Consider the following 25027-nt stretch of genomic DNA (forward strand, 5'->3'; position numbering starts at 1 on the left):
TAAAAACAGAAGAATAAACTATTCTGATTGATCAGGCCTAGATTATGAGCCCAACCTTACAAGTGGAGGTAAGCTGGAGTAGAGATCATTCCTACCTCCATTAGAAAAATGTGGGTATTAATTACTCTTACAGAGAACAAATTCAATTGCCCAAATAAAGGGAAAAGATGACAGTCAGGCAACACAAAGATGTCTACTACTGTAATAAAGCCAGGAGGAGTTCTCATTACAGCCCAGTGTTTCTGATAATAGACTCATGGAAAAGGCTAAGAGAAATCAATCAAGATGAGTTCTGTTGACAATTATTTATCTGGCATCATAGTAAAATATGAAGAATAGACACACCTGGATTTAAATCCTAACTCTGACATAACGTGGCTTTGTAACATTGATCAGGTTACTTAGCCTCTTTTGTTTTCAGATGTTTTTTTGTTAATTCATAAAATAAATTTAGAAATAAGCTAATTTATGGGGTTGTTGATTAAATGAGATAGTGTACATTCTAAAAGTACAGTACCTGTGAGAGAGCCTCTTACCCAGTTTCATCATTGGGTTATCTTACAATGTGAACCACACGATGTAATTAAAGTTCTTACAAAAGTATATGATTCATCTCCCCCCAAACAATCTTGGAGTGCTTTACCCTACCCAAAAGCTTACATCCACCTCCCCAAAATAATGAATATAAGAGCCTCTAAAATGTTGTTCATTTCCCATCCCAGGAGTTCAGGTAGAGTGTTCCTTCTGTATAGCATTGGTTTAATTAGCTCTTTGTTTATATGACTTTCAAGAAAAGAAAACCTTCTTCCATTACTGTCTTCTGATGACTAATATCTAAATGCTCCCATGAAGTTTAATAGTTGTGGGGTTTTTTGGGAGGGGTGGTGAGCAGGGGGGCTGGAGTAAACGTCCTTTGTAGAGTATCATATGCCAAACTAACCTAAATATGAAGAGAGATGGGCCCAAGAGAGCGAGAACAATCGTTTTCTAATTGGCCTGTGCCTTTCCTGTGGACAGGACTAAATAGCAGAAGGGGAATAAAGCAATGAGGGTGGAAAGAATGAGGAGGGAAGAGGGGAAAAGATAGAGGGTTCAGGAGAGCAGGTCATGGGTCTCCCATTCATTATTCCACTTAGACTTTAATTACATTGATTGATTTGCATTTGCCACTGATAGGAAAATGAGACTCTTTTCCCCTCCAGCCTTGTTTAGCCTCCAAACAGTAAAGTAAAACAATGTCATTCAGAAACTATAAATCTGGCTGGGGAGAGAGCCCCATTGACAGCTTCCATGCAGCGCTATTAAAAATGGGAAACAGATGAACTTCTCAGCACCATCATTTTACTGTCTGTGTCTCCTCTGCCCCCTGTGGTCCCTACAGCCCCTAATCTCCGCCGTGGTGCTGGGTAGTACACGGTCTTCTTCCCTCATGAAGGGCACCAGTTGGACAACCGTCCACATCCAGTAATCATCCCCAACCCTTTCCTTTTCAAACTAATATCAAAAAACATGAGGATAATTAAGTCTTAACATAACTTTGTGAGTAAACAGGAAATAAGTGATCTGTATTTTATAAATAAGGAGACTGAGGCTTCCAAGTAAGTTAAATGACTTGGCCCAGCTTTTAAGTGGTGAGATCCTGATTTAAACTTCTGCCATGTTTTCTGTGTCTTCACGCATGCATCGCCTTTGACATTCGTTTGCCTTCTCCCGATTCTCGTTGTACTGTTGATATTTGGCTCTGTTGACTAATGAGTTTGCCGACCACTGACCTAGGAAACTCCCATTCATTCTCTGAGGCCCTGAACAAATGTCACCTTCTCAGTGAAGCTTTCTAACCAACCTAGACAGTTAGTTGCTATCTCCTCCAGCACTTTTCCTGTGGCTCAGTGGTATTTCTCACTCCGTATTACACTTGCTTTTTGGTTTTACCTCTACAAATACAAAGAGATGACTCCAAGGATAGTGACAGAGGTTTATGATTGTGTCTTCTCGGTACCAGACTCATTGTGTATGCCCAATTAATGTGTATGAGTAAATAGATTTAAATTACATATCCTGAGGAACCATGTCAACAAAATGCTTCCTAAATAAACACAGAGAATGGAAGTAGCCATGAGATGAAATAAAATGAACTATTTTCTTCTGAAGACACCATGAGGAGTGGAGTAAGCTAGGAGACGTGAGGAATTCAATCATTACGTTCATGGTGATCAGAGTCCAACTGACCCTGAATCTGATTGGCGGACAGAAGAGACCCCTTGGTTTGCTGAAACGTCTTTAGCAGAGGCATCTATTTTCTAAATGGCTCCAAAATCCCCAACCCTCCTCAACCCTCTACTACCATAAGTTTCAACTTCTTTGTAAGATTTTTACTTAAGATTTTATTCTTTGTCTACTCTGATCTATAGACAAGGTTTATGATAAATTATTGAACACTCCCTGACATGTAGCATTATGATATGTTTCAGAACCAATTTCTTTGTGGGCTAGTGGAAAGTTGACTGTCTGAATCCTCGGAGAAGACGGACAGTTACTGGTTATGGTGCTTTTCCCATGACTAGGCTCCTGGTGGAGCGGAAGACGTCACAGAGAGAAAACTCAGTGATCAAATGGGACAACCCATTCCAGGCCTGTCTTATCTCCCGTGACCCCACCAAAATGGATTGTTTTTTCTTTCTGAGGTGCGTATTAGTATAAGAAATTCCAGAATGACTCCCACATACTCCAGGATGTATCCACTTGTGAACCCTCAGGGCCACTCAGGGCAAGGACTGTGACCTCGGGAGTTTCTATCAGAGGCGGAGACAAAGACCTAAGTGCAAAAAGTGTGGCTTCTGGTTGAAAATTTGTTTCTTGTAAAGCTTGCTCCCATAGGCAAAAAGGATAGATACCAAATAAGAGCTATCATGCCTACCCCCAGCTAAAGCCTAAATCAAACCCACTTCTTTCATTTCTATTGGACCTCCTTCAGTCTTAAAAGTCCACAGAGACCTTCTCATTGGTTCTCAAGCCACCTTTGCTTTGGGACCCTCACATTTTTCTTTTTTACATCACACATGAAGCAAAACCAAATTAAGCATACTCTTTAACCAGCTCTTGCTCCTGGAACACCACACTGGGTTAGATCACCACCTGGAAGGGACTCAGGTAACCAAGAGAGTCACTGAAATTGTTCCTGGTTCTAAAACTGCATGTACATTTCCTCAGAAACTCGGACTCTTTTCTGACCCACCCCTGGCCATGTGGGCATCACATTTGGGTACCTGGTATCATCCTATGTTATAGGATGCTGCCAAGAACCACCAAACATAAGATTCTGGATAGGTAAGGCTTAACTCCCTAAATAGGCTGTTAAGTCCTCCCGAGCAGATACCATGCTTTAGATAATTTTTCATATTCTCTAGATTAATTTTCTATACTCTCTGGGTTCTAATAACTTAATAAAAACAGTTTACTCTATTTGCGACTCCAGCTTAGATACTCATTTATGACATACATACCATCCCAAAAGATCCATTTGTCTAGTCATAAAGTTTATATACAGGAAGTTGGATCTCTGGTTTATACAGTTAGAATACATGAGGAGTGACATTGTGACAGATTCAGACAAGCTTTTTAGTAAGTCTAAACTGTCAGCATCTTGTGTTTCTCTCTGATGACTTTAAAACAAAATAAATACAAACTTGTGTTTGCAGAGGTGAAGGTTTGGTTTTTGGACAACTGGGGAGCCCATCCAATTGTCCCAGGTACTTTTCTATGATGTATTGATGGCTTTTACAGAATAATTTAATTGAACTCCAAAACACTTTGTAGAGCTGTAAGTTTTGATAAAGAATTACTAATGGTTTTCACCTATCTCTAAGGAGAAAGATCAACCTGTCTGGCAGCTGACAGTCTAGCTTCTGAACTTGACTATTCAACAGAGAAAAAGAGGTGAACAAAATGTGAATTGGAGATAACATAAGTTTTTTGATAATGAGCATAAGGAGTCTGTTTCTGTGACAGATATGATTACAGGGAAAATAAGTATGCTCAAAAATCCATCTCGGTGCCTGTACTCTAACAACAGTGGGGCGGGCTCAGCAGACAGCTCTGTTACCAAATTCTCATTTCCATATGGACTAAGAAAAGGCAGAGTTAGGACAGAACTTATTAATGTGAAGTGCTGGTAGGAGCCTGATCACTCACACTCATTACCCAGCATTACTTCGATCAATATTAGACCCTTTCACTTCTATTCATGAAGACATTGGCTGCACCCCAATAAACACACATTGATTTATGCATTTCTACAATGTCTATTTTCATGTCTCCCATGAGAAAGAAACCTAAATTATGTTCAAATAAAACAAAGCTGAACATGGCCTGAAAACCTGGGAAGGTAAAATATTTTCTCAATTACTGCCTTATGCATCTCTATACTACATAGAATAATAAATAGTATTTTAAACAAAAAACTGAAGCCTAGATGATTCAAATTACTTGCATGGAACACAGGTCTCCTAATTCCCAGTTCAGTATTAGTATATATAACATCAATAAGATTTTTAGGCCCTGGAAGGATGGCTCAGTGGAAGAGCGTTGTCCTGGCATGTGGGAGTCCCGGGTTCGATTCCCGGCCAGGGCACACAGGAGAAGTGCCCATCTGCTTCTCCACCCCTCCCCCTCTCCTTCCTCTCTGTCTCTCTCTTCCCCTCCTGCAACCAAGGCTCCATTGGAGCAAAGTTGGCCCGGGCGCTGAGGATGGCTCTGTGGCTTCTGCCTCAGGTGCTAGAATGGCTCTGGTTGCAACAGAGCAATGCCCCAGATGGGCAGAGCATTGCCCCCAGGTGGGCATGCCGGGTGGATCCCAGTTGGGCGCATGCGGGAGTCTGTCAGACTGCCTCCCCATTTCCAACTTCAGAAAAATACAAAAAAATAAAAATTTTAAAATTAAAAAAAAAAGGTTTTTTAGGTTCTCCTTTGCTAATTCTTCTTTCTCTTAATGAATCATTGAGTATAGTTATCTTATGTTTTGACTCAGTTCTTTTCAATTCTACTTTACCCACCCAGAGAACTCAACTGCTTATTTGGTTTTCATTGTTACTTTTGGCAAAGGTCTACCTCAAATCTTTGACATTAGCTCAGATTAACTTTCTGTCCCAGGACACAGATTCAGAAATCAATATGATAACTGTAGCTGTTGACCTTAGTGCTTCCCATTGACATCCAAAGAGAGGGTTGAAAGACCCTTGCAATCCATCAGTATTTACCAGGGTCACGATTACCTTTAAAACCATCTCAGAGGCCCTGGCCGGTTGGCTCAGTGGTAGAGCATCGGCCTGGCATGCAGAAGTCCCAGGTTCAATTCCCCGCCAGGGCACACAGGAGAGGTGCCCATTTGCTTCTCCACCCCTCCCCCTTTCCTTCCTCTCTGTCTCTCTCTTCCCCTCCCGCAGCCAAGGCTCCATTGGAGCAAAGATGGCCCGGGCGCTGGGGATGGCTCCTTGGCCTCTGCCCCAGGCTCTAGAGTGGCTCTGGTCGCGGCAGAGCGACGCACCGGAGGGGCAGAGCATCACTCCCTGGTGGGCGTGCCAGGTGGATCCCGGTCGGGCGCATGCGGGAATCTGTCTGACTGTCTGTCCCAGTTTCTAGCTTCAGAAAAATACAAAAAAAAAAAAAAAAATTAAAACCATCTCAGATTCTTAGGCTCCAAGATTGGCAATCTGTTACATCTATCTCAAGATTAGTAATCCAAGTCATGGATGGCTTAGACGTTTTCACAGAGGTCACCCTGTCCAACATTTGTCATCCGTATCCTTCATAGCCAATCTCTGTGATGCTCTGCCCAGCCCTGTTCCTTCTCTGCCCCACAGAATTAAAAGGACTAAAGTATATTTGAGGAAGTAACACACAATAGACAACAGATCTTTCATATGAGTGCTCCTAATCTTCATTCAAATCTCAGTTTTTAGTATCACCTCCTTCAAGTGGCAATCTTTGGCTTCTTTCTCTAAAATGCTGTTTAACCATAGGGAATATAGTCAGTAATGTTGTAATAACTATATATGATGCCACACGGGTACTAGATTTATCAGGTGAATTGCTTTATAACTTATATAACTTTCTAATCATTAGATTGTACATCTGAAACTAACATAATATTCAATGTCAACTGGAATTGAAAAATAATCACATTCTATCACATTTCCTTGCTTTACTTTTGCACAGCACTACAAGTATCTGATATTACCATATGCATGTATCTTCTTCTTTTTCTTATTATTTTTTTGGTCTCTATACTTAGGATATCATCAGCATAAAGAAAAGCACCTTTTTGTCTTGTTAATTGAGGAATGCTTGGGACCTAGAATAGCATCTAAAATATAGTAGGTGCTCAATAAATAATCTGTCGGATGAACGAAATGACATGCAGAAAACATTCCAGGCAAAATTATCTCCAATTTCTTCTAAAATTATTTTCTAGACCAAGGTGTCGACATGCCTAGTCTATCTGCTAAACTTTGTTATCTTTGAGCATTTAGAACACTACACTTTCGGTTATAGCATCTCCCATCTGTAGCTTATCATCTTAGCCCAGCTTGGAGCTCACGTCTTCCACAGAGTCACCCCTGATCCCCCAGCCCAAAGGGACTTTTCATTTCTTAGTCTCCTATAGCAATAATTATTCAAATACAATATTAATTAATCATATACTACTCTGTGACATCTCTTCCATTGATGACTTGGAACTGTCTGCTAAAGAGACCTTGAACTCCTAGAGACCCTGAAACTTGGTTAGTCAAGCCACCCTCTGGCTCCCCCTAGCCTTGCATGTCATAAAAGAATATCAAAGATGGCAGCAGAAACGTAAGTAGAATGCTGAGAAATAACAATCAGTTTAGAGCAAAGCTGTAGATAAGTGGCACACTCCTAGATCTGAGCAAGAACTTGGCCATGGCCATAGATGAGAGGCAAACTGACTCAAAACAGAACATACTTTAATGAAGACCAGTAAGTAACACTGTAGACGCTAGATTTATTATATAAATATACTAGCTATTGAGACACAGGGCAAGAAGCTGATCAGCAGTTAAACCAGTGGCTATAGGACTGGGGATACTTTACATATCAAGGAATGGGAGTAAATTCCCCATGTGTTTACTTTTTATCTACTGAAGTAGACTGCCATGTCCCTTGACTCTCATAGGACAGTCATACTAAATGAAATAGTCCAGATTAAACCCTTTGAAACTATAATTTACCAAGCAAATATGGGACAGGATTTAAACTGCGAAAACCATGATTTTTTTCCACTATCTCCTGTTCCCTCATCCACTCTTTCTATTCTAGGCTTTTTTCCCCAATTTGTGATTTTTCTCCTGTGAAAATAGTGGGGCAAGGTCAAAAGGAAGAAGGAAGGAAAACCAGATGATGAGGATGATGATGATGATGATGATGACAGCTAACATTTAATACAGGGGTCCCCAAACTACGGCCCGTGGGCCGCATGCGGCCCCCTGAGGCCGTTTATCCGGCCCCCGCCGCACTTCCGGAAGGGGCACCTCTTTCATTGGTGGTCAGTGAGAGGAGCATAGTTCCCATTGAAATACTGGTCAGTTTGTTTATTTAAATTTACTTGTTCTTTATTTTAAATATTGTATTTGTTCCCGTTTTGTTTTTTTTTTTACTTTAAAATAAGATGTGTGCAGTGTGCATAGGGATTTGTTCATAGTTTTTTTATAGTCCGGCCCTCCAACGGTCTGAGGGACAGTGAACTGGCCCCCTGTGTAAAAAGTTTGGGGACCCCTGATTTAATATGTGCCACACTTCTTATAACTATCATTCTGATGCTCACAGTTAAGGCTTAGAGACTTGGACAGGCCCACACAGAGATAATGCGGCAGAGACAGAAGCGGAACCTGGACAGTCTGCCTCCTCAGCAGAATGCGTTCTGTACCACCAGGCTGCCTCTCTCCTCAGATTCAGAGGCTCTGAGACTTCTGTTCCCAGATCCAGGGATCCAAACGTGGGAAGGAGACGAAAAGCGACCGGATTTTACTGACAAATGACCTAGGATGAGAAATTCTGGAACAAGGAGAATTGGGGTAGTTTGCCCTCATGTCTCTGAGCATGGGGGCAAGAATGCTTCAGATTCGAGGGAAAAAAAGCAAAAATGTATCAATGGCACTCTCAAAGAGGGATGCCCTGACTCTCACCTCAGCATGAAGAATAAAAGTCTCTTATTCTCAGCAATCACAGCTTTAAACCCTTCTTACCCTGTGGTTTGTCCTGCAGTTTCCTCTCCTCTCTCTCAGGGTTGCAGGGAAAACTTGGCAGGAATTGATTTAGCAGACTACCTCTCAGGGAGGCAGCATATCCGTCCTATTTCCTTCCTCCTATCTCCCCGTGCCAAACAAACAAACTAAAAGCGACTGTCTAGTGACCTGGCCCAAAGAGCTTGCCTGGGAAGTTGTTACACTCTGATTACCACCTAAGGGTTCTTTTTACAAAGAAAAGGTAAATAAGTGTGGCAGATATTGGCCAGCAGTTCTTCGAGCCTCATTCCTTTTCTTCCTGGATCCCTTCCCTCTTATACTCTCGCTGGCGGTGACATGAAGCCGTGTGACAGATTTAGTGAACTGCTGGGTACCAGCTCCAGATCAGACCCATGTAAACCTCTCACCAGTGATTCCTTTGTGTCAGTTTCTTTTTTGGGGTGATGAATCATCTGCTTAAAATAACAAACATTCATTATATTTACAATTATTTGGTTAGGCTGGGTGGTTCTTCTGATCTGGGCTTGCTTGCCCGGGGCTGGATGGTCCAGCATGGCCTCACTTACGTGTCTGGAAATTGCCTCAGTGTCATCTGAGGTGATGAAGACCACGTGGCCATGTATCCTCATCATCCATCAGGCTATCTTGGGCTTATTCATATGGTGGAGTTGCAGGGATCTCCAAGAGAAGCAAGAGGTGGAAAGCCTCTAAACATTTTTTCAGCTCTCTCCTTGCATGATGTCTGCTATTAGCCTACTGGCCAAGCATGTCACATGGCCAAGGCCACACTCAGAGTGGGAGGGGATAACCTCAGGACCCAAATTCAAGGAGGAGAATTACTGTGACCATTTAAAATATTTTAGAGTATGAATAACAGTTGATACTATTTACTTCACAGGCACCGTGAGTCAGACGTTGTACATCTAATACAGCCTCCCAATGAAGAGGTCGTTAAAGCCATCCTCTGCAGATAATAGAACTTGCTCAACTCAGAGCTGGTAGAACTAGAATCTAAACCCAGCAGAGTGACTAATGCCAGGGTTGCTCTCAGGGAAGTAGGTCCCATGTAGAAGAAGCACGTCATTATATCTAGGAGATGGAAGTTCTGGGTTCTGGAACTACACCTCCTGGGAGCAGGGTAATAAGCACACTGATTTCTAGACCCTTTCTCAGTCTAATACCCCATGATTCTCAGTAATGAAGGATAAAATGGATAAAAGGAAAGCTTTAGTTTCACCTTGGGAGCGCCTTTTCCACAGGGTTAACCACAATTCCATCTGAAGCTCCATCTTACCTGCTTATTGAAACATTTTTTGAAGAGAAAATAATCTATTAAAATCTTTTTCTTTCTTCATCTGTAGATAGATGTCCACCCTGAGGACTTCCTTGGAAGTCCCTTGTTGAAGATGGCAGAGCCTCTTTGCAGAGCAGAGACCCACTCCCTACCTACAGCTGGGCTTCATATATTAGTGGAAAATTAACATCTATTTTATTAAATCACTGAGATTTTGAAGTTTATTTGCTAATCAGCCAGCATTAATCTAGCTAATACTAGTTGATTCCTGTGATTACCTTTTTTACATGCTTTCTAAGAGATGACAGATGAGGAAACTGAACCAGACACGCCACTGAATCATGCCACCAAGGTGATGAGCCTATGGCTTAAAATATGCCCAACATATCCATACACTGAACCCCGGGAGCAGCATCAGTGGGCTCTGGCCCTGCAGTGAGATGTTTCTCTTAGCTCTCCAGTGAACCAATCAATGAACAGCTCAGTAACAGCAGGGTAGGAGACACTGAGGATGGGAAGATACTGAGGTACGAAGGGAGTGACATGTCAAGGACGTGCTTTTCTGCTCTATTCAAGCCAGAAAGAAAACATTTCTATAATTTATGAAACCCTGAACTATCAAGCACACATAGCCACAGGGAGAGGCAAAGATGTGGTGCTTATCAGTTGTCAGGTCAGGCAGGGCGTTATTATCAGGGGGAAGAAAAGCAATGCTAACAATGGGACACCTGGTGCTTACAGCCTTTCCTTCCTAAGAACCTCAAGGAATTTTACCCAAAATTTATTCGGCAAGACTTCACAGCAGCCCTGGAAAGAAGGGAGATCAACACTCACTCAGAGGCTAAGGATCACACAAACAAACAAAAAGCAAATTACCCAGAGTTAATAAGGAACAGGGCTTGGTTCAATCAGAAGTCATGTTTGAGTTTCAAAATGACTTGATTAATTTATACACTTGAGTAACTTTCTGTGGCCCAGCTAGAATTCTGAAAGGAAAAGGATCAGAATTTCATAAAACAATGAATTGGCAGCAGTCTTCTGAGATTTGAGGATATCTTCAGTATCCCAAGAGGAACTCCTCACAAAAGATTCTTTAGAAGCATCTCAGACTCAATATCAAACTTGGTAAAGAGGATTTGTCTGCTTCCTTGGATGCCTTGATATTAGAGCTAAGCAAGAGTGCCAGGGGACTAAAACTGTCACTGACCAGGACCTGGCCAGTTAGCTCAGTCAGTTAAGAGCATCATCCCAAAACTACAAGGTTGCGGGTTTGATTCCTGGTCAGGGAGCACATAGGAAGCAACCAGAGAATGCACGACTGAGTGGAGCAACACATGAATGTTTCCCTTCCCCCTCCACTTCCTCTCTCTGTCTCTCTAAAAATCAACTAAAGTTAAGCCCTGGCTGGATTTTCTTACATACCCTTCCAGTGGATGAGAGCTCAAAGCCAAGTTTAATCTGCTGTAGGGAAAATAAAATGACATGGCATTTCTTGCATATGAGTGATATAGAGTAATATTCTCTACTCATACATTCACAAGTACTACATGCAAACATGGCCCATGTGCTATGGACCAGTTTGTCAGCCACATGGTTGATTATATGCTTGATATATTTGTTTATTGTGGTAAAATATACAAAACACAAAATTTATTGTGTGTGTATATTTCAGGGTCAGTAAGTGTATTCACATTGTTGTGCAAGCTCGAAATCAGTTTGCTGGAAGGACTCACCATGGGGGTAAAGAAGAAACTTCTAAGAGCCTCATGATACACTCAGGGCATCCAGGTACACTTGGCCACACTTCTAACATTTTTGATAAAAGGGAAATACAATTTGGCCTTCAGAAAGCTCAACAAAAGAGTTAATATTGCCAGGGCACACAGGAGAAGCACCCATCTGCTTCTCCACCCTTCCCCTCTCCTCTCTCTCTCTCTCTTTTCCTCCTGCAGCCAAGGCTCCATGGGAGCAAAGTTGGCCCGGGCGCTGAGGATGGCTCCATGGCCTCTGCCTCAGGTGCTAGAATGGCTCTGGTTGCAGTGGAGCAACACTCCAGATGGGCAGAGCATCATCCCTGGGTGGATCCCAGTCGGGCACATGTGGGAGTCTATCTGTCTGCCACCCCCCATTTCTTACTTTGGAAAAATACAAAATGAAAGAAAGTTAATATTTACTTTAATGTGCATGGTGGTATCGATAGCTCCTACCTTGGATTCTTTTTATTTTCTAGCATACAAAACATCTAAGAAAAGGACCTTGAGAACATTGTACCAAGTGACATATGTAAATCAGAAAAAGCTAAGAATGATATGATTTCACACATAGGTGGAATATAAAAATTGACATAGATAAAAATGAAGTGGTTACTAGGGGGTGGGGAGGAGGAGGGGAATAAAGAGGGACAAATACACAATGATAGAAAATAGTTTGACTTTGGGTGATGAGCATACAATGCAACCAACAGTTCAAATGCTATAGAAATGCCTACCTGAAACCTATGTGCTTTTATTGATCTATGCCATCCAATTACATTTAATTTCTAAAGAAAAGAAAAGAAAAGGCAACTGTGAAAGAGCCCTAAAATAAACAGCCTGAAAACACTTCAGAAAGCTAGACAGGAAGAGCTCATAAAAAGCCATCTGAACACGAAAGCCAGAGATCAAGTAATAATGCAAATATAGAGAAACCCATTAACCTCAGTCTTCACCCCGGTTGGGCACTGGTGTTCCTGCCATTACACACCATAATGGCAGTGACCTTGATGTGATCTGTTTAGCAATCTGAGGCCTATGCGATGCATAACTGGATTTCGAAGGAAGACTACCTTGTTGGAGAAGATTGGTAAATACTAGTGGTAATAATGTCAGTTAACAGAATTTCTGTCTTAGTCACATTCTTTAAAAGCTTTTCTCTTCCCAGGATTCCAAGCTAGGAGAGTGTATGGTCTCCCAAATGAGATCTACATTCATATTCACCGAAGCATTCACATTCACCTCTCTGTCCTAACGAGGCAGGCAATCCAGGCGGGCTCTGGGTCTCCAGAGTTGTATTTCCATACCATTATCCTCATCAAAAAGCATTTATTAAACACCCAATTATAGATAATGCCGTGAAAGCCTTCATCTCTGTATAAAAAGAACTATATAGACACAAGCCTAATCCTCTAAGAGCTCATACTTTATTCAAAAACGAGCTACAAACACAGATTACTGCTTTTACGCCTCGCTCTGGTTGCATAGCAGCTCAGGGAGATTCAAGGTGTCTTAAGAAGTGTCACAAAATTCCTAGTATAAAATGAATGATAATTAACCTTAATTTTAAAGACAGCTGGCACATCTGTGGAGAGACCTCACCACCACTACCACCGCACGCATCCTTCCAATTAAAGGCTAATAGCCACATTTTGGTTACAATTCAGGAAGCTTAATTTCACACATGAAATATCTCAATAATGTAGACTATACACACATGGACTTCAAGGACATGGAAGGGTGATTTTACAGAATGGAATAAAGCTAAGCTTGACAACCCCAGAAAGGTTGGTAATCAATTACTAACTTATAGTTCATGCTAATCAAAGGAGAGGCAGCCCAACACCTGCCCCATGCACCAGGGGGGCGAACCTTTGGAGAACAGTGGCCCTAGACAACAGTAATAGTGATGTAATCACCCTGAGAAGGACTCTTCCCTCCCGAAGCAGAGTAGGCATGGCATCATCAAATCTACAGCTCTCTCCAGTCAAACTAACCGGAATTCAGACCAGCATCAGTTTCTTATAGGGCTGCTCTGAGCCTCCCTTTCATCTGTAAGATGGGCATGATGATTTCTAGACATGAGGTTGTTTGGGGGGCTTTATGAGGTGGTATATATAATGCCTACACCACTACAGACACAAAATAAATCATGTTCCCTTATTTGAGTGACAGAGATTCTTGTTCTAGTAGCAGTAAAGCAGAGGTCACTGAGTGGAAGTCTCTATATTTTAGTCAGCCAGTAGAATGTTTTAAACATTTCAATTAAATGTAATATCCAAAAATCAGAAAAACTTAAAATAAACAATGAATTTTTAATTTCTGTTTAAAAATGGCAATTTCTGGCAAAGTAATGGCCCTGTTTCCCCTAGGCAGTTTATTCACTGATTCTAACAAGGGCAGTCCCGCTTAGAAGGGGCGTGTTCTCTCAGGTCACCACAGAGAGAACCCCCCCCCCCAGGCAGCCAGACCCCATTCTCCGTGTTCCAAGCTTCCATCTGCACTTGAATTTGAAATCCTTGCTATAATCCCGGGCAGCCCGGGTCTTTCAATAACATTAAAAGAAAAGGCATTCTATGGCCCCGCCAGAAACACGATGCTGCTCATACTACCTGCCTGAATTTGTAACTTCATGACACATGAAAAACAAATCTTCCTCTCCTTTTCTTGCTCTCTTCCCTCCTCCTCCTGACTTTAAGAAAACTTTTCCATGTGGGTTGACTTCAGTCCAAACACTTGATAAGGTCTAGGCAATCAGTGCTTCACTATTCTCCCTGGATTAGCTTGTTTGATACTGACTCATTCTACTAGGCGGATAAATAAAATGTGTCAGTGTATGATCCTGTTTGTAATGGAATGATCTCTTGCTTGTTAAGTCTCCAAATTCTGTGACAGCCCCACGGCAAAGACTCAGAATGAAGTCTTGGCTCATGTGTCCCTGTCTGTCCTAGGGAGTTGTTGAGGGGGCTGAAAAGGACGCAGAAAGGTCCATCTTTAAACATCTTCTGAAGCTCCATCAATGTGTGGATAAAAATATTAACTTGCAGGGTTATCGTGAAGGATTATTTCATACGGTGAATGTTAAGCACTCGCAGTAGAAAGCACATAGTATAGGATGTAGCACCCAGTGGGAGCTCAGCATATCAGAAGACTCGTCTAATTAAAGGAAGGATCATTACGATGTTTCATCACCAAAGAGTCCCTCAGCAGAATCCCTAGGAAAGGTTTCTCAAGACCACCCACGTCAGAACTACCTGGAAGGATGGTTAAAAACATGTATTTCCCTGAGCACCCTCCCCACACACAGACCCTTACGCACACCTACTGACTCATTATCTCCTCATGGACTTCTCCTTTAAGGACACCGTACAATGAAAGACTAAACAAAGAAGTTCTCTTTCTCCCCACATCTTAACTCAAGTGGTTTTGCCCAGAGCTTGAGAATTAGTTATTCTTCACCTGTTATTCCAGCGAGTCACATGTAACACTGCTATAATGTCAGTCAATAATTAGCAACCCAGAAGACTCAGGCAAAGAGCACACTCGCAAGCTCAAGGAATTATTTGTTTAACCAATGGCTGGTGACATCACTGAGCACCCTCGTACATAAAGAATGATGATCCAGTTTCTTTTCTGACCCCATACCCAGTTCACTAGAGTTCCCCAAAGTGTGTCGCACAGAAGAGTAGTCACAGGGTTACCAGAGTGTACTGACAGATCAATTTCAGATGGGAAACTAAGAACCCTATCCACCTCTTGGACATTCATATTACATACACATTAGCATGTTATAGGCAGGGAGAAGTCCTGCAGGAAAAAATCTTATTTAACTACAGTTGATTCTGGGGTTTCTATACTTATGGGACCAGACCAGAGCACTGTCGCTTTGTGGCTTCTGGGTAGCATTTTGCAAGACAAATATTCTATGCAACATTTTAGGAATTGTTAGACTAACTGCGTAATTTATCACTCAAACTAGTCACTTCTATGTGATAGGGGAGAATTACTAATTATTATACTGGAACAATAGGTATGAAGTAGCCCATCCTAGAGAAGTCAGGACATGTGGTGATTCTCCTTGTGTTTAGTGTCACACAGAACCCACCTTTGAGCCAGGCCCTATTCCAGGCCCTGTGACTAGTCTTGCCCCTGATGAGAGAAATAAAAGAAGTTCAAGACCAATGGGCCTTGATCTTGATCCTGCTCTGATTGCGGTCCTGATCTGGCCAAGCCTTTGTACTTCACATCTTACCATTCATCTCACCATTCTTCCCTGCCTTGCCCCAACCGCAGTTGTTGCTATAGGCCTGCTCTGTATTGATCCTCTCCAAAGATAGAAATCCCAGCCCACAACCTAGATCCTTGCCAGACATCCCTGAGGCCAATCATCTGTTTCCTCCTGGGCCTCTGCCTGTTGCCTGTGAGGATCTACAGCTTCCAGGATGCTCAGAGCTGCTAGCTGTCAGCTGCTTTCCTGGCCCTATGGTCCTAGCCTCTTTGATTTCCACCTGGCCACAAAATTCACCATCCTATTATCAACCAAACTGTGTTTTGATTTCTCATTCCTGAGAACGGGCTTTAAAAAATTAATCTAAGAGTTACAAACAGTTTAATATTTTGACCATAGCTACTATTTTAACAGGTTAAGAGTTGCCATCAACAAAATAGATTGAAAAAAAATGTCATTAAGACAGGTAAGAGCTCACAAGTTACCGATAGACATTTACCCTCACACTTCTGCCAGTGACATTAAATATAAAATAAAATGGTAGTGTTCCCTTCCCAAGTAACTACAGCTCCTTTAGTACATTGATCCTCAGATATAGTCTGATGTAAAAACAAAGCTCCCTCATCAAGACATAAAGACTTTCAAATTACTCAAACTCACACTGGACAGGGACTCAGGGCATCAGGCCACAGAAGAGACTTCTCTGGAGCAGCCTCCCCCAGCCATTCTGGGCGCTTTGTGCTCTGCCTCCTCTTCTCTATTGGAGTAGTTCACGATTTCCCACCACATTGTAAAACACATGGAAAGGCAAGGGAAGTTAACTCTTGGTACCATTTCTTGCAATGGCCCTAAGTAGTTAATGTCATGTCAGAGTGGCTGAGCCACAATCCGACCCATGGAGATTGCATACAAACAGAAAGTAAAAGTTGATATTTTTGTTAGCAGGCTGCTGCTAAAAAAAATTTTTTTAAAAAAAGTGAAAACAATAAATGGAAAATTCTTTGTCAAGCCCTCACGCAGTTTTCAGCTATTGCTATTCAAATACAGAAAAGAATATTCATAGACTATTAGACTGTGTTCAGGAGGCAGACCTGGAGCCTTATTACCCAGCATGCTCAGCCCACAGCCCCAGATTCAATTGACTCCTAGAAGGCAGTCAGCCCTGCAGGTAAGGGATAATATTTATTGACCCACGTGTGGCAGATATGTTAATTACAGAAACTAATATTTATCTTAAACATGATTTCTTGCCTAGGCATAAAGCAGCACCAACCTATATGACAAAGGTTTGCTTGAAACGTAGCAAGCAGATGACAAGCCCCCTGGGTGACGCTCAAGGTGTTTCTGTGCCAAAGGAGGGGAAAGTAGATGCGAAGTGCTAGTCATATGATCTCCCATGAGGCTCTGGAAGGGACTAGAAAAAGGAGGCCATCTATGGGAAAATATCTTCGGACCTCTGTGGATCTCCTAGGAAGTCCAGTTTTCAGTCTTGGACCGGCAGTTATGATGGGTCCCAGGGGCCATAGAGATCTAGGACACAGTTTTTCAAGTTGCATGAGGTCTTCTGATGCAGTGATTTTCAAAACACCAGTCTGCACACTAATGTGGGTCTGCCAGAAAACCACTGCTCTAGTACCCTGTTCACATTTAATATTTGATAATTCTTTGTAAAAAATAATATTCTTACTTTTGGCACCTCACCCCTAACCCCATCTGTGTGTGTGTGTGCACATGTGTGTGCTGAGAGCATAGAAAATATGAAAAGTGCTGACAGCCATGAATGGGTAAGGGATAGCTCATAAGTAATTCATTCTGTCTTGAGCTTTTTTATATCAACTATTTTCTAGAATTAAAAAGTCACCCTGTGCATGGTAGACAACTTCCAAAATTGCTCCCAGTGATCTTTGCCTCCGAGTACTCATGCCCAAGTGTAATAATCCTCTCCATCTTTTGAGATGTAGTGAGTTGCTTCTAAGGGATAGAATACAAGAAAAGTTATGAGACATGACGTCCAAGTTTAGGTTACAAAAGACCTTGGTCTTGCTCTTCCTCTCTGGCTCTCCCCCCTGGCTCTCGGATAAAGCAAGCGCCCTGTCGTGAGCTGCCCTCTGGGAAGGTCAGTGTGGCGAGGCACTGAGGAAAGCCTCTGGCCAACAGCCAATGAGAAATTGAGGCCCCCAGTCCAACACCCTGCAAGGAACTAATTCCTGCCAACCACCGCATGAGGGAGCTTAGGAGCAGATCTTTTCCCCCAGCCAACCCCTGAAATGGCTCCAGCCCCTGTCAGTACCTTGATTACAGTTGTGTGAGGGACCCCAAGCCAGAGGACCCAGGTAAGGCATGTCTGGGTTCCTAACCCACAGAAACTGTGGGATCGTAAATGTTGTTTTCAGCTGCTAAGTTCCAGGGTATTTTGTCAGGCAGCCATGGATAACTGCTATGTACCGCCTCTAAAACAACATGGTAGGTAAAAGAGAGGGAATAAAGCAGGAGTGGGGCAATAATAAGGCCTGATCATCCGTATTTGCCTGAAATCTCTAGCCCCCAAGAAGGAGAAAAAAAAAATGGAGCTACCTACTCCCATCAATGGTAGATAGGAAACAGAATCAAGAATTGGAGGATAATATTTGAGCAAAAAATAAGTCTTTGAGGACTGGGGATACATCTAATCATAACCCCATCACCTACCACAGTCCTTGGGTCATAGAAAATGCTAAAAAAAATATTTGCAGAATAAATAAAAGAAGCAGATGACTCCCCATTTCCATCTAAATAGCACTGACTAAAACCACGTGAATGGAAACTGTTACAAGGGAGCTCTTCCTGGCACCTCCTCAACCTGTGACCATGTTTCCATGTGGCCTGTCTTCCCTTTGAATCCTAAGCGAGACAGAGAGAGCCTCTCCTGGACTCTCCTGTTAGCTCGGAGAGTTCTATCCTATGCTCTTCCTCTTGGCTCATCCATTTGCGGGACAAACAAATGAACTGGAGGTACAGTTATCTAGATGTACTAATCAGATAAATTAGGGGCTAACTATCCTCACTTGAGCACCATAGAAGGCAGCTTTTCTCTACAAAGTGTGCCTTTAAATAGGAGCTCCCACAGCACCTCCAAGCACTGGCTTCCAGATCATTAACCGCTTAATGGAGAAGCTGAGAAGGAAAAGAACCTTAAAACAGTTCCCTGTGTTAGGAGCTACTCCCCACCAGACAACCAATCAGAAGGAAGACAAAGCATCCATGAAATTGAAATGTTCATTAATGGAAAGATAGGTTTCTATTTATGAGAGAATAAAAAGTAAAACAAAACTATGAGTTTCTGAATAGCTCACTCTCCAGAATTCTGCTGGAAAACTGAAGTGTACCTCTACCACTAACGCCTACCCTCATCAACTGGATTCTGTGAACTCAGGTTTAAAAAAACTAACTAACTAACAAATAACCAAAAAAACACTAAAGTTAAGCAAAAATGAAACACCTGGAAGAACCAACAAGTCAAGTCTACTATGGCTGATGGACTAAGATGGTCCCCAATGATCCCACCTCCCGATAATTACATTCTTGTATAATCCCTTTTTTCTGAGTATGGGTGGAACTGGTGGTGACTCACTTCTAACTGGTAGACTATGGCAAAAGTGATGGGCGGTCACTTCTGTGCTTGAGTCACATAAGATTCCCACTGCCATCTCATTAGCAAGCCAGGTGCTTGCTCTCTCTCTCTCTCTCTCTCTCTCTCTCTCTCTCTCTCTCTCAGCCTCTCCCTGGATTTGATAATGCAAACTGCCACGGCAGGAACCCCACATGGCGAGGAGCTGAGGATAACCTCCACCTAACAATCCTCTGGGAACTGAGACGTTCAACCCAACATCTCTCCAGAAGGAGAGTCGTGCCAACAACCTGGTGAGCCTGGAAGTAGATCCTTCTCCAGTCAAGCTTTTCAGTGAGACTCCACCCCAGCTGATGCCTGAATTGCAGTCTGGGAAGGACCCTAAGCTGAAGACCCAGTCAAGCTGTTCCCAGATCCCCGACCTTCGGAAACTGTGAGATAATAAATGTGAGGGGTCTTCAACTGCTGCATTTGTGGAACAGCAGAAGATAACAAATGCACGCAGTTACAATTTCCACTTAACACAAAGTCATAAAGCATTCAGAACAAGTGCCTGCTCTGGGTCTATCACAGGCAGCCATGGGGGGTCAAGAGGGGCCTCGTCTGTCGGTTGAACTGAGATCTTTCTTTTCTCCAGAGATGTGACTGTCTGGCATTAGGTTTGAGGAAAATGATAAGAATGTCCCGGGGACTTTAGGGATGGACTTTAAAGGTCAATATGAAAGAAAAGTAACATTTTTTGAGAGCTTATCTGTGACAGGCACTGTGCTTGGCAATTTCCTACCTTCGCAAACATTATCAAATTGAATCTTCATAATAACATATTCTAAATAGTAATAGTGGTAGGGGGAGAAAGGAGGAGGAAGAGAAAGAATAGCTAACATTTGTTGAATACTTATGAGCCTAGAACTTAACTACTTTAAAAATATTATCTCATTTAGGCCCCTCAACTATCCAATGAGGTAGGTTTAATTATGTGACTAATTTTACCACGATAAAACTAAGGCACAGATGAAATCGGGCACAGTCAGGGTTGTGTGGCCATAAACAAAGAAAAAAAAATTAAGGCATAGAAATGTTAATAACGTTTGCCCAAGATTATATGACCAATGAACGATAGAGCCATTATTTGAACCCAAGCAGTCTGGCTCCAGAGTCCCCCATATTTAATCCCATGTTTTTAAAATACACTTAAATCACCACTGTGATTTAATCCCCTTAAATGTGACATATTTTTTTGAGGCTTCCCCGTCCCTTTGCACTAGAATGGGTCACAGCAAGTGTAAGTGTAAACACCACCACTATATCTTGCAAAGCTACAGGTCCTGTGAGCCAAACTTAATACCCTTACCCCAAGCAGGTGTGAAGAAGAATGCCACAGAGATAGCATCAAACAGCCCTTAAAGTCAAAATACTGGGCCATTTGTCCAAGGTTAAACTCTTTCTGGACTATACACAGAGACGTACATAGTTCCCTACTGGGATCCCACCTGCCTGGTCTGTGTATCAGGCCCGAGTCCCAGAAATGTCAGGCAAGCCATTGACACAAAGACAGAAATCAAAGCCCAGAACAAAAGAGCGAGTCCCAGGAAGAAACTGCATTACATTTTCAGGCCACGGAAGCAGCTGGAGGACCAACTCCCTCTGCCTATCCTCAATTGTGCCTGCCCTGCTCTCTGTCCTTGGCTGGCTGCCCGAGTGACACTCCCATCTGGCACTGGCCCTCTGCAGACACACTGAACACCCCTCAAGAGGAGGGCCCTGCATCCACTTCATGAAATATACACTGGTTACTGTGCATGTGCCAAGCACTGTGTTAGCTGCTAGGGATGCATCTGCTCCTAATCCTCACAATTCTCCCTAACTTTCTCTTTAACACATGCTGGGTCATTGATAGATGGCTGGATAAATGGGGAAGGAGTGAACTGTTGAAAAAATAAAAGGAGACACAACTGAATACAAACTCAGACTACTAAAACTATTTCTACAGGACACGAAGAAAAGGCCTTGGGTCAATTAACTTCATGATCTTCATGACAGCTTTCTGATACATATGTTTGATTATTGTTCTCACCCTACAGATGAGGATGAGGAAAACTGAGGCTTAAGTGAGATAACACCCAAGGTCCTAGAGCTAAAGCAATGGGCAGGATTCAATTCCAGGAAATTTGAGGTTATCGTCTATGAAACTAACAATAGATTCATGCCTCCCAGTGAGGGACCCGGCACAAAATAGTCACTCAATAAATAGAAATTGGGCAGATGGGTGGATGGACAGATGGATGAATAGATAGATATACAGATGGACAGATTGGATGAAGGATGGAAGGATGGAAGGATGGATGGATGGATGGATGGATGGATGGATGGATGGATGGATGGATGGATGAATGGATGGATGGGCAGGCAGATAGATGAATAAATGGGTGAATGGGTGAATGGGTAAATGAATGAATGGAGTATAAGATTAATGGATTTATTATGTAGATCTACAATAGGAAACAGAATGGCAGACAAAATGTGGTGTCTATTTCTAGGTTAGTGAGAACAGCATGTGATCACCTCTCTCTTATTACAAATCAATATAATTCCTCTAAGCCTGGGGCTTGTGGCTTCTTTCACTATGTGGGTGGTGGGTGGGTGTGTTCTTTAAGAGGGTCATGTAAAGATGGCAAGGAAAGTTTACCAGTGAAGGGATAATGAGGCCTCAGACAATGTGACTGCATAATTGTATAACCACTAATTATGTTTGTGGCTATGTTGCCTGAAAATAATGACAAAGATAATCAAACCTCATGCTGGGGGGGAGGGGATATATTACCTTTATTACTGTGCTCTTCCTAGGCACCATACACTCTTGCATTATTCCATTAAAATTTGACACAAAAAAACTTCAGAGTGAACTGTAGGTAAATCTAGATGCCACAACAACCTCATCAGGAATGAACAGCCACTCACTATGTGCCACCGCGGGTGAGATCTGTTTTACAGTAAATAATGACGATAGCACATAGAAAACAGGACTCTTGTGACAATAAGATTGATTTTGGAACATTAAGACTACAGGAGCCAAAGTGAGTATCTTAACCCAAGTCAACTCCTGTCCGTCATCTGCTTCAGACTGCAATGGCACCCCACGTCAGCTCAGAGTGGAAGCTGGAGCCCCTTCAAGGGCTGTAGAGGCCTCTGTGCTCTGGCTGCCAGGAGTGCACTCTCCTCCTTCCCCGTCCACTCCAGACATGCTGCCTCACCTCCCCGATACCCAGCTGCCTCGCTCCTCCCTCCTCCTCGGCAGCACTCCTGTCAGTCATCTGCTCCAGACTGCAATGGCACCCACGTCAGCTCAGAGGGGAAGCTGGAGCCCCTTCCAGGGCTGTAAAGGCCTCTGTGCTCTGGCTGCCGGGAGTGCACTCTCCTCCTTCCCCGTCCACTCCAGACGCGCTGCCTCACCTCCCCGATACCCAGCTGCCTCGCTCCTCCTCTCCTCCTCGGCAGCACTCCTGTCCACTCACCCGCTTTGTCTTCTCTTACAGTTCTTTTCCTCATAGAACAGAGTATAAAAGTAAATGGCTCGTAATATTTATTTTTTTATTGCCTCTCTCTCTCCCTCTACCTGAATGTAAGCTCTACAAAAGGAAGGATAGTTTTTCTCTGTTTGTTCATTGATGTATTCTAGACCCCTAAAACAGTGTCTGGCACATAGCAGATACGCAATAAATATCTGTTGAATAGATGAATGTATTGATGTTTTCCATGGAAAGGAAAAAGAAATCACTTACTTCTCCATTCTTAGAGAAGCAGTTCCCCCAAATTCAAAAGAAAACATTTCACATAAAAACTCCAAAAACACATGGGGAGAACTCCCAAATGGAAACAAATGTTTTCAAAATCTAAACTTGTATTCACCAAAGCCTGGAGACATAGTGGAGACTGGCAACCCCCCCCACACACACACTGCCCACCCCAATTTCCGCTGTCCTCTGAAGAGGCAGGCTTTCCTCCAGCTGATAATGTATCATGTAGAAAACAGTACGATAGCTGGTGGTTTTTTTTTGCTTTCTTGCCCCACAACATTTAAGAAAAAATCGGAATTAAATATCTAAGCAATCCAGGTCCTTAATGGAAATAGTATTTGTTACATGTCCCTCCGTTTGCTTTGCTGAGGGCTGAAGCTCTCACAACTCCTGTAATCAATGAGCTACTTCGTTACGACTGTAGCCTAAGTAAATGGGAGTAAAACAGTGCTGAGGCAGCCGTGAGGAAGCACTAGCAGGGTGGATGCAGGGGCTGATCTAATTAGCAGTGATGGCCTAGTGCTAATCATGCAGGGTTCTTCGCGGAAGAGCCGGCCCAGGCTGAAGGACTGGCCTATAAGGGGCCACCAGCGATGGTAGCAATCAGTGATCCAGACTACAGTCACCCTCAGGAAAGGGTCAAGGGTGAGTTGCAGGAACCTGAAAGGTGTCCGCCTTTTCCTCTAGATCATAAAATGACTCCCCCACAACCCCCCCACACACAGCAGATTTTCCGTCAAAGAATTGTGTCTGGTCCCTGACATAATCAATAAAGAGTTCTTTCAGTTGACTCTCAGAGAAGACTCACTACTGTCACTAACGAAGCTCTAAGACAGGGGTCCCCACACTTTTTACACAGGGGGCCAGTTCACTGTCCCTCAGACCGTTGGAGGGCCGGACTATAAAAAAAACTATGAACAAATTCCTATGCACACTGCACATATCTTATTTTAAAGTAAAAATACAAAACAGGAACAAATACAATATTTAAAATAAAGAACAAGTACATTTAAATCAACAAACTGATCAATATTTCAATGGGAACTATGCTCCTCTCACTGACCACCAATGAAAGAGGTACCCTTCTAGAAGTGCGGCGGGGGCTGGATAAATGGCCTCAGGGGGCCGCATGTGGCCCGCGGGCCGTAGTTTGGGGACCCCTGCTCTAAGATGGGTGGTTTGTGCTGCAGTTTGATGGAAACACTGTTATCTTGGTCACCAGAATAAACCAGAATGAGAGGTAAAGGCACACAGCAGGTGATCAGTCAGTGCTACCTCTCTCCCCCTTTTCCTTCTGGGATGCACATGGTAGAACCGACTCATTGTTGCTGTCGTGATCTTCGTGCCTCGCTTTGGAGTGCTAGAGATCATCCTTCATTTCAGCATTTAAGAAATCTCTTCGCTCTCTTCCTCACAAGTAAAATTAGCCACCGTTATGTACTTCACTCTCTAGAATCTAAAGGCTCCTCCTGGGCGTCTAAGAGGTTGTCAGCTTTGCTCATTCCAGTAGAGTGGAAATGAAAATTGATAGTGACATCTCACGTGTGTACTAACATGCAACTTTCCCCCAATATACTGCGTGCATGCACGCAGTCAATGTTTGACAAACTAAAGAAGAAGAAACTACAGAAAAAAAAAAGATTCTTTTAAAAAATGACAGGCTCCTCGGAATGGGTGTCTGAGCTTCTGAAAAGAAGCCTACTAGGCAAATGCTTCTGTGTTCTGTGAACCAATCCATCCTGCTGTTACTTCAAAGTGACTTACTTAGAAGAGCTGGGCCCCCTAGAAAGAGTCCAGTCTGATTAAGTGAAAGCGTTGGTAAAATACACCTCCCTCTCAGAGGAACTGCAGGCTATTAGATGGTATTCCAGACTGTTATTTCATTAAAGGGAAAATGATGGGAACAACAGACAACAGAAAGTCTATGTTAATTTTTAATAGCAACGCATTTGCTCTATTTGAGTGGTGATTTATTCATGCACTTCATAATAAATACATATGGTAGCCCGGAGGTATCTCCAACTGTATCTCACAGCAGGAACCATATATTTTATTCGGTTGGCTCTAGACAGAAAAGAGAAGTATGTCTCAA

At 42.8% G+C, this 25027-nt stretch overlaps 1 protein-coding gene across 14 annotated transcripts in view; it reads right to left on the minus strand.

Annotated features, from left to right (window-relative positions):
* NRXN3 (neurexin 3) overlaps positions 1 to 25027 on the minus strand; it is a 1639812-nt gene that overhangs the window by 1306592 nt on the left and 308193 nt on the right. The window lies entirely within an intron of this gene.

Source organism: Saccopteryx leptura, chromosome 6, assembly GCF_036850995.1.
Source record: "Saccopteryx leptura isolate mSacLep1 chromosome 6, mSacLep1_pri_phased_curated, whole genome shotgun sequence".
NCBI lineage: Eukaryota > Metazoa > Chordata > Mammalia > Chiroptera > Emballonuridae > Saccopteryx > Saccopteryx leptura.